General features: G+C 44.5%; 1 long non-coding RNA gene across 1 annotated transcript; it reads left to right on the forward strand.

Annotated features, from left to right (window-relative positions):
- Positions 1-1152: 1152 nt before the first annotated feature.
- On the forward strand, positions 1153-11432 carry LOC144094663 (uncharacterized). The gene is made up of 2 exons (XR_013306538.1): positions 1153-1287; positions 11162-11432. It is a non-coding gene; the product is annotated as an uncharacterized LOC144094663 (long non-coding RNA).
- Positions 11433-11636: the final 204 nt, after the last annotated feature.

Genomic DNA, 11636 nt, shown 5'->3' on the forward strand with positions numbered 1-11636 from the left:
GTGGGGGATTCCCACAGAAAAATCTCCACCTGCCACGGTTGACAGATGGAGGCTTCCTACAGACAAACCTGGTCTGGTGGCGTCACTTCTCTCCAGCCAATGGGCATTCTCCTGCTTGATGATGATACTGCCGGGCTGATGACGTCGCGGTCATTTAGCCAATGAGATTTTTCTGCTCCGGTGATGTCACTGATGGCGTCACTTTCTGCCAACCAATCAGGATTTTTTCTGGACAATGCCGAACGGTCGCTGCCGGCTTTTTGCACCGGTTAGACTTCTATGCTGTCGCATAACATAATTTTGCATAGTGCGCTTTACCTCAAGAAGGTGCTTGTTAATTTAATTTACACTACATCAGTACTGTTAGAACTAAATCTGATGCCAAGCCAAACAAACCTGCCCAGGCTTCATCGAGGCGTCTCTACAATTGGACACAATTGAAACCAAATCTCATGCGCTGAAACTTTGTTCTGTTTCAAAAAAGATCTATTTTCAGTGTCTTAAAGGTGGCAAGATTCTAAACTCGATAGCGAAGGCTTTTAGTTACGGTTGGAATGCACCAAACCACATGTATTCTTTCGTTCTCGTACGTAAATTACTTCGCCTGATGTGTACACAAGACACATGAGACTGGCATATCTTAACCGACTTGTCATTTCACGAGATCATTAGCCTCCACATCTACAATTCTATACAGCTATCTTTCAAGAGAACTTCACTATATTTTTCTGCGCACGTTACCGGCGGGAAGTTGGCTGAGGGCTGTAATATTAAATTTCTTAAAAATAAATTTCGCAGATATTTGCGGGTACCTATTAACATATCCATCACTATAAAGCCGCCAGCAGCCTATGTGCAGCAGAGACTCAGATATCTTTAGCAAGACAGCGCATCACTTCATACGTCTTATAGTCCTTGTTTTAAAGCTTCTTTCGACGAGGATGACAAATCTGCGACCGCATTAAGTTTAAGCAAGCCCTCGGTGTGACCTCGATCGCACGCATTGTGCGCGTCAGTGCGTTTTCTTGGCATTGAAGGAGGAAAGCCAGCCGACTGATGAACAACAACTTCTTTCTTATTTTTTTTTTCTGGCGTGCACGCGTGTGTGCATGATGAAGCCCTGTGTTCGCAAAACGAAGATTAAGACGTGAAACGTTAGTGCATAGCCGAGTTAATAATCTTGGTAACGATGCAGGTGAAACGGCGTAGCCAGAATTTCTATTACAGGCAGAGGCAGTCAGGAGAGCTCAACCCATCTCAAGGCCCATCAGCGGCTTTCACAATGAGGTAAGTAGGAGAGAAGAGTGGGTGTTTTCCGGGTCTCCCTTCCGGCACAAGCCCTGCCACCAACGTGATCATAACGCGTCATAATGCTAAGGCGCTCTTTTATTGCTTAGAGTAGTTTTTACTGGATGCGGCAGTATAGTATAATCCTAATCAGTGTGCGCAAACATCAAGCTAAGGAAGGCCCAGCAACACATATGCGCTCTTGTAACCACATAAAAACATGCGCTTTGTTTTTCTACCTGAAAACATAAACTAAAAAAAATTCGTAGGCTCAGGTTTTGCGCGAACGGCGTTTCTTGCTTACAAATTATAAGAAAACATCACCCAGTATCTTTTTTTCTTTAGTCTAGACACCAACAGCATACGCATTTTTCAAGCTTCTTTGAACATAACCGGTCAGTTATGGCGAGAACTGCACCGTTTAGGCGAAACAAAATATGAAAAATCTGCCAGCTTCATCAATATATTTCGAATTTTTATTTCTCCTCCTAGCGCCGGAGCTTATGTTCACGACGTACTACCTATATCCTTGGCAACTTCAGGATCTTTTTACTTTGTATAAGCGGGCCTAAATATAGGCTTCTAAAAGCGCACACTATAGAGATATTGATCATTATCGACCTCTTATTACTATTCTACCCTCGTCCCAACATCGCCGATGGCCGTTTGGCAGTCAGCGCAAAGACGTGAACGGCAAGCTCGCGACTTGTAGTAAAAATATGAGCAATCGCTGGGCCCAGCTAGGGACAAACTGCGCCAAAAGGACCGCGAGCTCAATTCTCAGGGCATTTTTCATTTCTCCCACCGATTCCCTCTATTGTGTCCTCAGTCAGACGAGACACCGTTGGTATGACGTCACGAGAACACCGTCAGCCACCGAGGAAGCGCACTAAATTCGCGCAAATCGATTCTAGGCTCGGATTACATAACTGTGCCGCAATCCAGTAACAAGAAAAGCAGGCCAGGAGCGCGGGAAAACATTAAGGAGAAATCTGGGAGAGGCGCCAAATGTTACGCGACATATAGACTGGTTAAAGAGAGAAAAGAAAAGAGTGAGAAACTTTTCCCGCGCTTACAAACCACAGCGCTAAATCGCTAAATCGGCGGCCTCAAATCACCGCCTGTCCCTCGACCTCTGAGCCTAGTTGCGGTGGTCGTTGATTTATTCATTATTTATCTTTATTTCCTTTTTCTACTCCTCCTCATGATTTCTTTCTCGCCTTCTTCTGGCAACTTCTCCTTCCGCCGCGGCGGCTCCCATTGCGTCCACAAACAAGCTCTTCTCTGATGACGTCATCACCTTCGTGACTCGTAGCGCTCCGCCGTTGTGCGTCCGCCAAGCGAGCGTTTGCGCATCGTTGTACGGCCACAAAAGCCAGGCAGCCGCCAAAACGTACTTATACGAGCCCTAGAGGAGTCACCTTTTTCTTTTTTCATTTATCGCACCGTTTATTTCCCCCTCCTTCATTCGTCCTTGCTCGCCCGGGGCATTCACGCTCTTTCGTTCAACCGTTTTCTCGCCTCGTCTCCGCACTTCCTTCCTTCGATGTTGGGTTGCAGTGCAGGAAAACAGATGGCACAGGTGATAATGTGACGCTTGGCTGAAGCCACGTGGTACCCACGTGTTTATTTCACACGCGCGGTTAGGCGGGCATTCACGGCCTTCTCTCTCTGCCACCCTTTCAACCCGCCAAGTACGTTTCATTTCTTCGAACGCAGGCGAAATCGCAATCACCCAGAGCGCAACGCCTGAAGGCTTCTGAGAACGGCAAGCTTCAGGTTGTACAGCTGGTGCGCGGCGGTGACTCGCTGTTTTTGTGTGAAATGCCAGTTGACGCGCAATCTGTACAAGCAGCCATCGAGCAAGTTTCATCCCGTAAGCTTAGTCACGTTGACCTTGTTGGTGTCCTTCAGCACAATGGGCCCTTGAAAGCAGGGAAAACAAAAACGCAATCTGGTTGAGCAAGCATAAAGTGCGAATTATTGGAACCGACTTTCTGAACTCTGATTCGTGATGCCGAGGTGAAGTGTAGGGTTCAGCGCGAGAAACAGACATTCACAAGCTGCCTCTATACGCGCGTGCGGCTCCCGATACCAGCTGATCAGTTTTTCCTACTATGCCGAGATCGCATTTGATATGTGTTCCGCGGAGACGGCTCTAGTGATCTGCGCTCGAGTGAAATTTGCAGTTGGCATGTGCTTCCAGATTGCTTGTTCAGTGGGGATGAAGGATGACGAGCATAATGCAGCTCCGTGAGGCATTTTATTACGAAAGCGCTACTTAACAAGGTCAAAAGCAACCAATAATCTTCTGGCATGCATGACCTTGAGGTTGACCTTGGCCAACCTGCAGAAATAAAATAAATATTTCCGCGGCTTGGTTTCAAACCCGCGGAGGCACGTACACATCAGCTTGACTGGCCACAGCACAAGAGCACTATTGCATTGCAGCAGCCCATCAAGCTTCGTATTGAACTGCAGAACACTCTCGCCCTGTGCTCTGCACGTCGTCGTCTCCATCAACTCCCATATGTGCCCAAAACTTTTGCACGCCTTACTCGGTTTAACTGCGTTAAAACCACCGTGGTTAAAACCCTACCACTTTTTTTTTAAAGTGAAGTGTCGCCTGGCTTGTGGAACCTCCAGTCAGTGCAGTAAAACCAACGCACCTGTCGAACTTACACACATGAGAAAAACAGTCGCGATTTCGACGAGGTGGTTGAAGTCTAATGCTTGTACTGCCATGAAAAAAAAAAAAAAGTTATGGAATACGGGTTTGTAGAAAAGAAAAATATTTCTGTGTTGACAGACAAAGCAGGTGAATGTAAAGCACTGAAGTGTGATGGGACATGCCTGCTTTATCATCTGAAAGTATACAGGTTAACTAAATGACAAGCGAAGCAATGTGGAAGTAAAATTTTTTTCAGCGAATCTGTGCCCCTCTAACTTTTGTCTACGACTGTACGCATGCCACCTTTATGTACTAGTAGCACGCGATAAAATTATCTCACTGCACTGATAATTTTAGATTGCTTCGCATTTTGTTGAAATAAAAATGAATACTGAAAAAAAAAAGTATCGGACTAAGAAATCCAGCCAAAAAGAGCTAATGACAGGGACAGCCATCAGGCGTTACCACACTAACTCGGGAAAGTGCTTAAGATTCCCATAAGTGATGTTCAGAGTCACCCGTTTGCACACACTGTACAAACGCTGTTAATTTATTAATGCAAAAAAAGTGACAAAGTGTTAAGATGAAAGGCCAATCACAATGCTACGATCTTTTGTCAATGTTCAAGCAAATTCAAGATTGTATGTAAGCTCTTTCCAGAGTCTGAAGGCGCTGATATTAAATAACACCAACTTGCAGTGTGGTGTGGCTGATCTGACACAAGTTGTTCCGTGGTTGTAAATCAAGCCCGTTTATGACGACTTTGTTGCATTGAGCATAACAAAAAAATACGCCCACTTTGGAATGAGTAGTAAATACATAAAATTAAAACTGGTTACAGGAAATGAAGCACAATCGGTTCAGTTTGCGCGCGAATTGAGCTGTGACCATTGTGATGCTTGCTGCAATCTACTACGGGGGAGACGGCACTAGATGATTTTCGTCGCTGTCGTCGATGTTTGCTTGACGAATCGCCATTCACTGTATTCGTCAAAAAAAGTTGGTTTTCGTCTGTTTATTTGCTTACTTTCGGCCTGAATTTACAAATAAGTAAACCGCTGGATCGAGTAGAATCCGACAACGCTGCTAATGTCGAGAATACGGTTTCAATACATGCCTCTGCTCTTGAGATTCGATGTCATAGTACGGCACAAACAACACCTTTCAACACGATCGCCATCAGGAAAGCAGCAGATATTTTTGGCTCGAATTCTGCGTGGCCCTCGGCTTTTTGCTGGATAAGTTCGGGCATCTAGTGTGTGGCCTATCATTTAAAGCTTGCGATCTCAATCTGAACGAGCGAAAAAGTAAAACAAAAATAAAAACACAAAAACGGAGGTTTGTCATGCATTTCTATCTACTTCACTGATAGAACCTGTTCTCTAACCGTGCCTGATCTCGTCAAATTCAAATTTTTATCTTTCTTCCTGCCAAAAAAAAAGCTCTTTTCCGACAAAGCCGGTAAATACTAAATACTCGGTGGTTATGTTCTCGTTATCGATCTTGTAAAACTAATCACATGTTACTTTCAAGCTTCAGGCCGTTGTAGCCTTCGGAGCAAATTGGTGGTCTTGAGAAATATACCGCGACTTTCAGTACGGCGTTCAGCTTGTATAGCAATTCTTTGGCAGGCAGGTCGGTAGAGGGCCAAGTAAATTATGGAAAACCAGTAGGGTATCGAAAACCGCCTGACTAAAACGTACTGAGATGTATTTTATTATGCACTTACGTATTACGCAATTTACATTTAATAGTAGATCGGGTTGGAAAGTGTGTAAGTTTAAGACTATCCTTAAGCCTTATTTCTTCCTCTGTCATCAACACATGAAAACAAATATGAAATAAAGGGGTCAGTACAGGACACCGAAGTGCACGTTGAGCGTCCCAGCTTAGATTTTTCCCTGTCTGAAAACGTTGCGAACAACCCGTCAGTATTTTTTTTAATTAGTATTCTGGACTCATACGATGATATTGAAAAAGGTGATTTTGCAACTGGCCATTTTTCATGCTAGGAAAAGCCACACGACTGACGCACCCTACCAAGACCCTCAGCCTTATGCTTAGTCATCTTCGCGTAAAATATGAAGGCTTTGATGGCTCTTGGAGAGACGCACGCAAGTAAGGTAAATATGAAGTCCGGAAGTGCTTCGTAGCCTAGAACCCTGTAATCCTGTTTCAATTACTAAGCATCAAACGCTGTGCAAATCTCATTTCTTTTGTTTCTTTTTTTCATTCGCGAACAATTTCGAGGAAATGCCAGGCTAAACAGTTTCATGCAGCATAAGGTGATTTCTCAAGAGGCAAACATATGCTGCGCAGTGATGTTTGCATTCCGGAATGAATGGAAGTTTGTGCAGATAATGGCGGCATAGCCAGACAAAGTATATAATTCACTCCAAGCCGAAGAAATATAGACGAAAGAGACAACGTACAACTCTAACAACTTTGACAACAAACGGAGCTAAGCTTATGAAGCGCTGAGCAGAGATGGGGGGGGGGGGGGGGGGGGTGTCAGTAGAGTCCAGAGAACGTGCCGCGCCTGTTTTATTCGATCTAATGCTCACTTTAGAGCGTTTCCTTCCACGAATCTAGCATGCGTTTCCTGCACGCAATGGCATAGTATCAGTCATATTTGATGCAGTTTTTAAGAAGTAAATTTCTTCGTACTATGCATGAGGTGGCGCGTCGGCGAGTTCAAATTATAAGGAGTGAGACAGAAAAGAACTTTCATTCGCATAATAAAACTCCTTCACAAAGTACTACAAATGCGCGCGGCGTCATAGCGAAGTCTTAGCAAACTAAAATGAAATGCAGAGAGATGAGGAACACGTACTAGAGCAGCTAAGCTTTGTGCGTCGTTCAAGGAGAAAGTTCATTCGTATTCAAGTAGAGATTCTGTTTAAATTAAAGTGAAAACCGTTATACTACCCCGTATGTGAATGACGTCAATCTGTGGCGTCAAACTGGTCACTTAAAAAAAATGCGATATGAAGGTTACTCTCATCCAAATACTAATTAGACAGTCAGTTTAGACTTAGTCGCAAGTGTAATCCGCAGAGCGAGTCACTGGGGTCCGTCATCAGTATCTAAGACTTTCGAGCCTAGCATCAGTCGTACCTTACGAAAGCCAGCCGGTTTTGAATATAGGAAATTATGCAGGCGTAGTTTCAGAGTACCGTCCATTTCAATAGTAAAAATCCTGATCGAGCTAGGAAGTTCGGCATTCCACTACGGTACAGAAGACTCTTCGTTCATCTTATTATAAGAATACATTCTCAACAGTCAGTTAGTTATCCCACGCTCTAAACAGGTGATGTGATGGAACTCACTATGCCTTATTTTGTTCATACTTCGAAGAAAGTGCAGGCTGCGATTGTAATTTTTTTTTGCACCAGAAAGACAGTTTTTTGTCACATAGTAGGTTCAGGACTCTATGTCGAAACTCTGAAAAGGATCGGCATTTACTATCTGAGAACACAAAATGAAATGGAGCCTACTGGCCGTCCATCAATGTCCGTTACCAAGTTGTGACTGCTATTTAGATGGAGGCGAAACGCAAGAACATTTGAGTTGTGCGGCGCCAGTGCACGTTGCGTTTCTCATAGCTAATGTGTGGCTTTGGGACGTTAGAGCCCAGGTACCACACCATTCCCAAGCTCTGACGTCATCCCTTCTTCTCCCTTGTACTTCCATTACTAAGTTATCACGTGACTACAAAGGGTTCGCTCCCCTGCTCACAAGCCCTCTGTGGCTCAGGTCCACTTGGGGAGCATTTTGTCTTTAAAAATTTTATTTATACATACATTGAAGGGATACAACATGGAAGAAAGGAACGGGTTACATAATATTAGGTACATTTTATTTCCAACTGACAGGGAGTAATAAACACTTGCGGATACACAAACACAACAACAGCGGAAAGAAAAGTTTGGTCTAAATATTACGATATTACAACGAGCTATTATATTCGCTGTGTGCAGCGATATGAAAGTAAAAAGTCAGCATTCATGGCGACTGTCTGAGAGTACGCGATGTACTTGGTTACGCCATACTAACACTTTCCCGGAGTAAAAAAAAAAAGTCCTTCATACAAGATGTCGCTGTCAAAGAAGGCTTTCAGCCTTACTTGTAAACCACAATTCGGCCCTTAGATATGCAATAAAAAACACACTATAGCTCTTTTAGTATTGAGTTAATGTCGCCTCTGTATAGTCAATGTTTTTGCCAGCACACCAGTTTTAAATGTTTTATTTACCATTAAATACCTCCTTATTTTCTAAGACGAGAGCTCATGCTGATGTCCCAGAGGCTGTGTTTTATTAGCTGCATACTAGAGATGGCATATCTGACATGGAGCCGTGAAAAGGCAGTTGAGTTTATCAGGACCGGGTTGTCCGCGCCGGGAAGATTTGACGTAGACAGAGAGCTGCTTTAGAGAACCTAATAAAAGTAAACTTGCTTGAAGTGGAAGAAGGATAACCAGTGCGATTGAGAGATGCCAATGAACACGGCATTTTAATGGCAACGCCTGTTTCGGCAATAGAAAAGGCTATAGACGTTCAGTATTGGCAGCATGATTCGATAAGTGGAAGGTCTGAAGGGAGATCTAAGGAACCAGAAAAACAAATTTCAGGAGCAAACGTTCTTAATGAAGCCACCTCTGAAGTTCGTCTGCTGGACTTAGTTCTTTGTACTCACATGGGGTATAGGACTTCAGATCATTCCTTTTAAAGTTAATGAACCTCCTTGTGAGTACTGGCCTGGTCACTTGATTGTCTTAAAAACGTGCCGCCGCGGTGGCTCAGTGGTCATGGCGGTCGGCTGCTGTCCTGAAAGACGCGGGTTTGTTCCGGGCCGCGGCAGTCGAATTTCGATAGAGGCGAAGTTCTAGAGGCCTATGTACTGTGCGGTGTAAGTGCACGTTAAAGAACCCCAGGTGGTCGAAATTTCCGGAGGTCTTCTTCGTTGTAAAGCATAGAATGGTTCCTTTCTTGCTCAAAAGCTGCTATGCAGAGCTTTTGAACTATAGGTTATTTGCATACACAGTGACAGAACTCAGGAAAAGTTAAGAAATATCATTAGTTCTACGAAAGGCGCCTTATGAGTTTTGGCTGTATTGTGTACTGAAACGATATGACAGTGGCTGATGACATACGGGAAAATTAGACTAATAAGTCTAATCTAATTCTATTACTGATATTTTAGTCAAATTATTTTAATTTAATGGTCTCTTAGGTGTCATGTCTTTCAGGTTTTAGGGTGAGTAGTTCGTTTTTCGTCAAGCAGGCCACACTTTGTGAAAGAAGTTCAAGGAACCAAGGGGCGGTTTACGCGGATGTGTCTTCCTGGACCTCATCGCAGAAATAAGAATCTGCAATGGAGCACTTAAATGTAGGAAACTGAGCCTCAAGTGATCACTTCAGTAGCAAATTTCAGGCGGCCATACATCAAAACTTTGAACACAGTGAGCCTTCCGAAGGATCCTCAAGCAACGTGCCAGTTCTAAGTATATTGGAACTGCTAGCGACACTACGTAGCGACCAGTGCTGCTTCACCAAGAACTCCGCCTGGTGATAGTGAGGAGAGCTGTCGCAGCGAGAAATGGCCTACAGGCCGTTTGCATAACCTTTAACAAGGCGCGGGGAGTTGCGAAGGCGGCTGTAAACGCCGCTCCAAGGCCAAGGCTGAATGGAAATAAGAATCAATGTCCACGCAAAAACGCGCCACACACACGCACGCAGCAGGACGAAAGTACGGAATATTTAGCACTTCGCGTATAAGAGAGCTCCCTGCCTCTCACGGCGCTGCCATATAGCGAGCTACTGCAGTGACGCAGGTTCGTTAAACGCAGACGCCCAATTTCCATTTTCTGCCGATTCCGCTTAACTGTTCTCCCCGCCGCAGGTCTTCTGGGAGTCAAGCGGAGAGTTTCTCTTGACGCGTGCCAAGAAAAAGGAAGGTGAAATATACAAAAGAACACCGTCCATCTTCAATACGCTCACGCTTGTTTCGCCCGAAGAAAAGATCCCGTTATGCGGGCCGGCAGGAATGTTTATCCGTTGGACGATGATTGGCAGCACATGTATGGTAGTAAACAACGTATACGAAGAATTACCGCCAGCGTTTTCCCGCTTCATTTTCTTTTTTTCAGCTGTTTGTCAACTTTTTACTGTTGACTTGCCATTGGACGCCAGACTTAGCATGCTGCGTGCCAGACTAGCATGCTTCACGACACTCCGCATTGGAGACGGGGCTTCCAGAAGTTAACGTACGCAAGAGTGTGGCGATGAAAAAATTGCGAGAATACGCTAGCTGTCTTAAACGAAAGTCCGTGTATACACATTGCTTTCAAATTTATCGCTCAGTTTGCTTTTAGCGAGAGAAAGACTAGCTGAAATTGTGTAAATACGCTGGAGAAATTTTCTTTTGTATCCATTCCTATACATAAATGGATCAGCAATTTACTACCTCAAGCAAACCTGAACTGTCCATTTTTGTTGAATGTATACGAAGTAGAAAGGTTTGTCGTTGAACATAATTAAAAGGTTCCTCGAAGCCCTTCTTGAAGATTGTGATTTATTTCTTCTTATTTATTTCTTTTTATTCTTATTTTAAGATTCTTACTTAGGGTATTAAGACCACTTTTTTGTATTCTGAAGTTATTGTATAATAGAGAATATTGCTGGTTGGACCTAACAGTGGCTAAAAAATAAAAGAAATGACGTCTAGGGTCATAATTTTTTCTAGAAGCTGCTGGTTTCTACGAGATTTGTTAGCAATAAAAGTATTCTGCCTGAAGATCGAAGACACTTCGAGATGCGTCTTTCCTTACAAACGAGGGTGGGACGAAACAACAGCACATTAATTGCGTAGTAATGTCCCTCTCCGTACACCAGAACAGTGTACCTTCGACTACAACTTGCTAATGTCCGCATCCGTGCAATTAGCATGTCAATGAACTGTAGCACCTGACTGGCTAGAAAACCTAGAATGCTCCGGAAATGGCCGCGATGTACCCCTTGCTGGCTTCACGCAAAAAAAGGCAATGGAATATTTTTTTTTTTGTTTTTTGCTAATACTGAGTTCCATAAGCGCCTAAGTGCGCGTGTACGTGTAATACCGAAACGTTAAAGAAAAGATCAGCGAAACAACTTTTTGCTCTTTTACCAATTTTTTCGCCCCCTTTTTTTTTCTTTGCCACAGCATCGCACTCGAGTCTCCTGTCATGCCAGAGAAGCACTTCCCGACTGACCTGCACAGTCGGCCCTCAAACGCGACGTTCCACAAAAGCGCTGAACGGCTCACACGTGTCGTCACACAGCCATCGTAAGACAGCGGCGATTGCGGAAATCCACGCCTGAGCACAACTCAAACACCGATTTCCGCCGCGCAATCCTGCGGAGCTCACTTAACCCCGGACAGCGAGCAAAGAGGGCCAGATGTCTCTCTTGCCGCGGGGGTCGAGAATAAACAATAGGAAGAGGAACCTCGTTGACGCAATAGGGCCACGATGCGAGCTCGCCTGCAGTCAGCCGCGTCTGCTGTCGGGGCGGCGGCGCACATTCAGGGAGGGGGCGCAACAGATCGGCCACGCATTCATTCATTTACTCACCTCGTCACGGCAGAGTTCGTCTACGATCTACCCAGGGCAAGCCGAGGGGGTGACCGCAGAGACGAG

Source organism: Amblyomma americanum, chromosome 6 (genome assembly GCF_052857255.1).
Source record: "Amblyomma americanum isolate KBUSLIRL-KWMA chromosome 6, ASM5285725v1, whole genome shotgun sequence".
Lineage (NCBI taxonomy): Eukaryota > Metazoa > Arthropoda > Arachnida > Ixodida > Ixodidae > Amblyomma > Amblyomma americanum.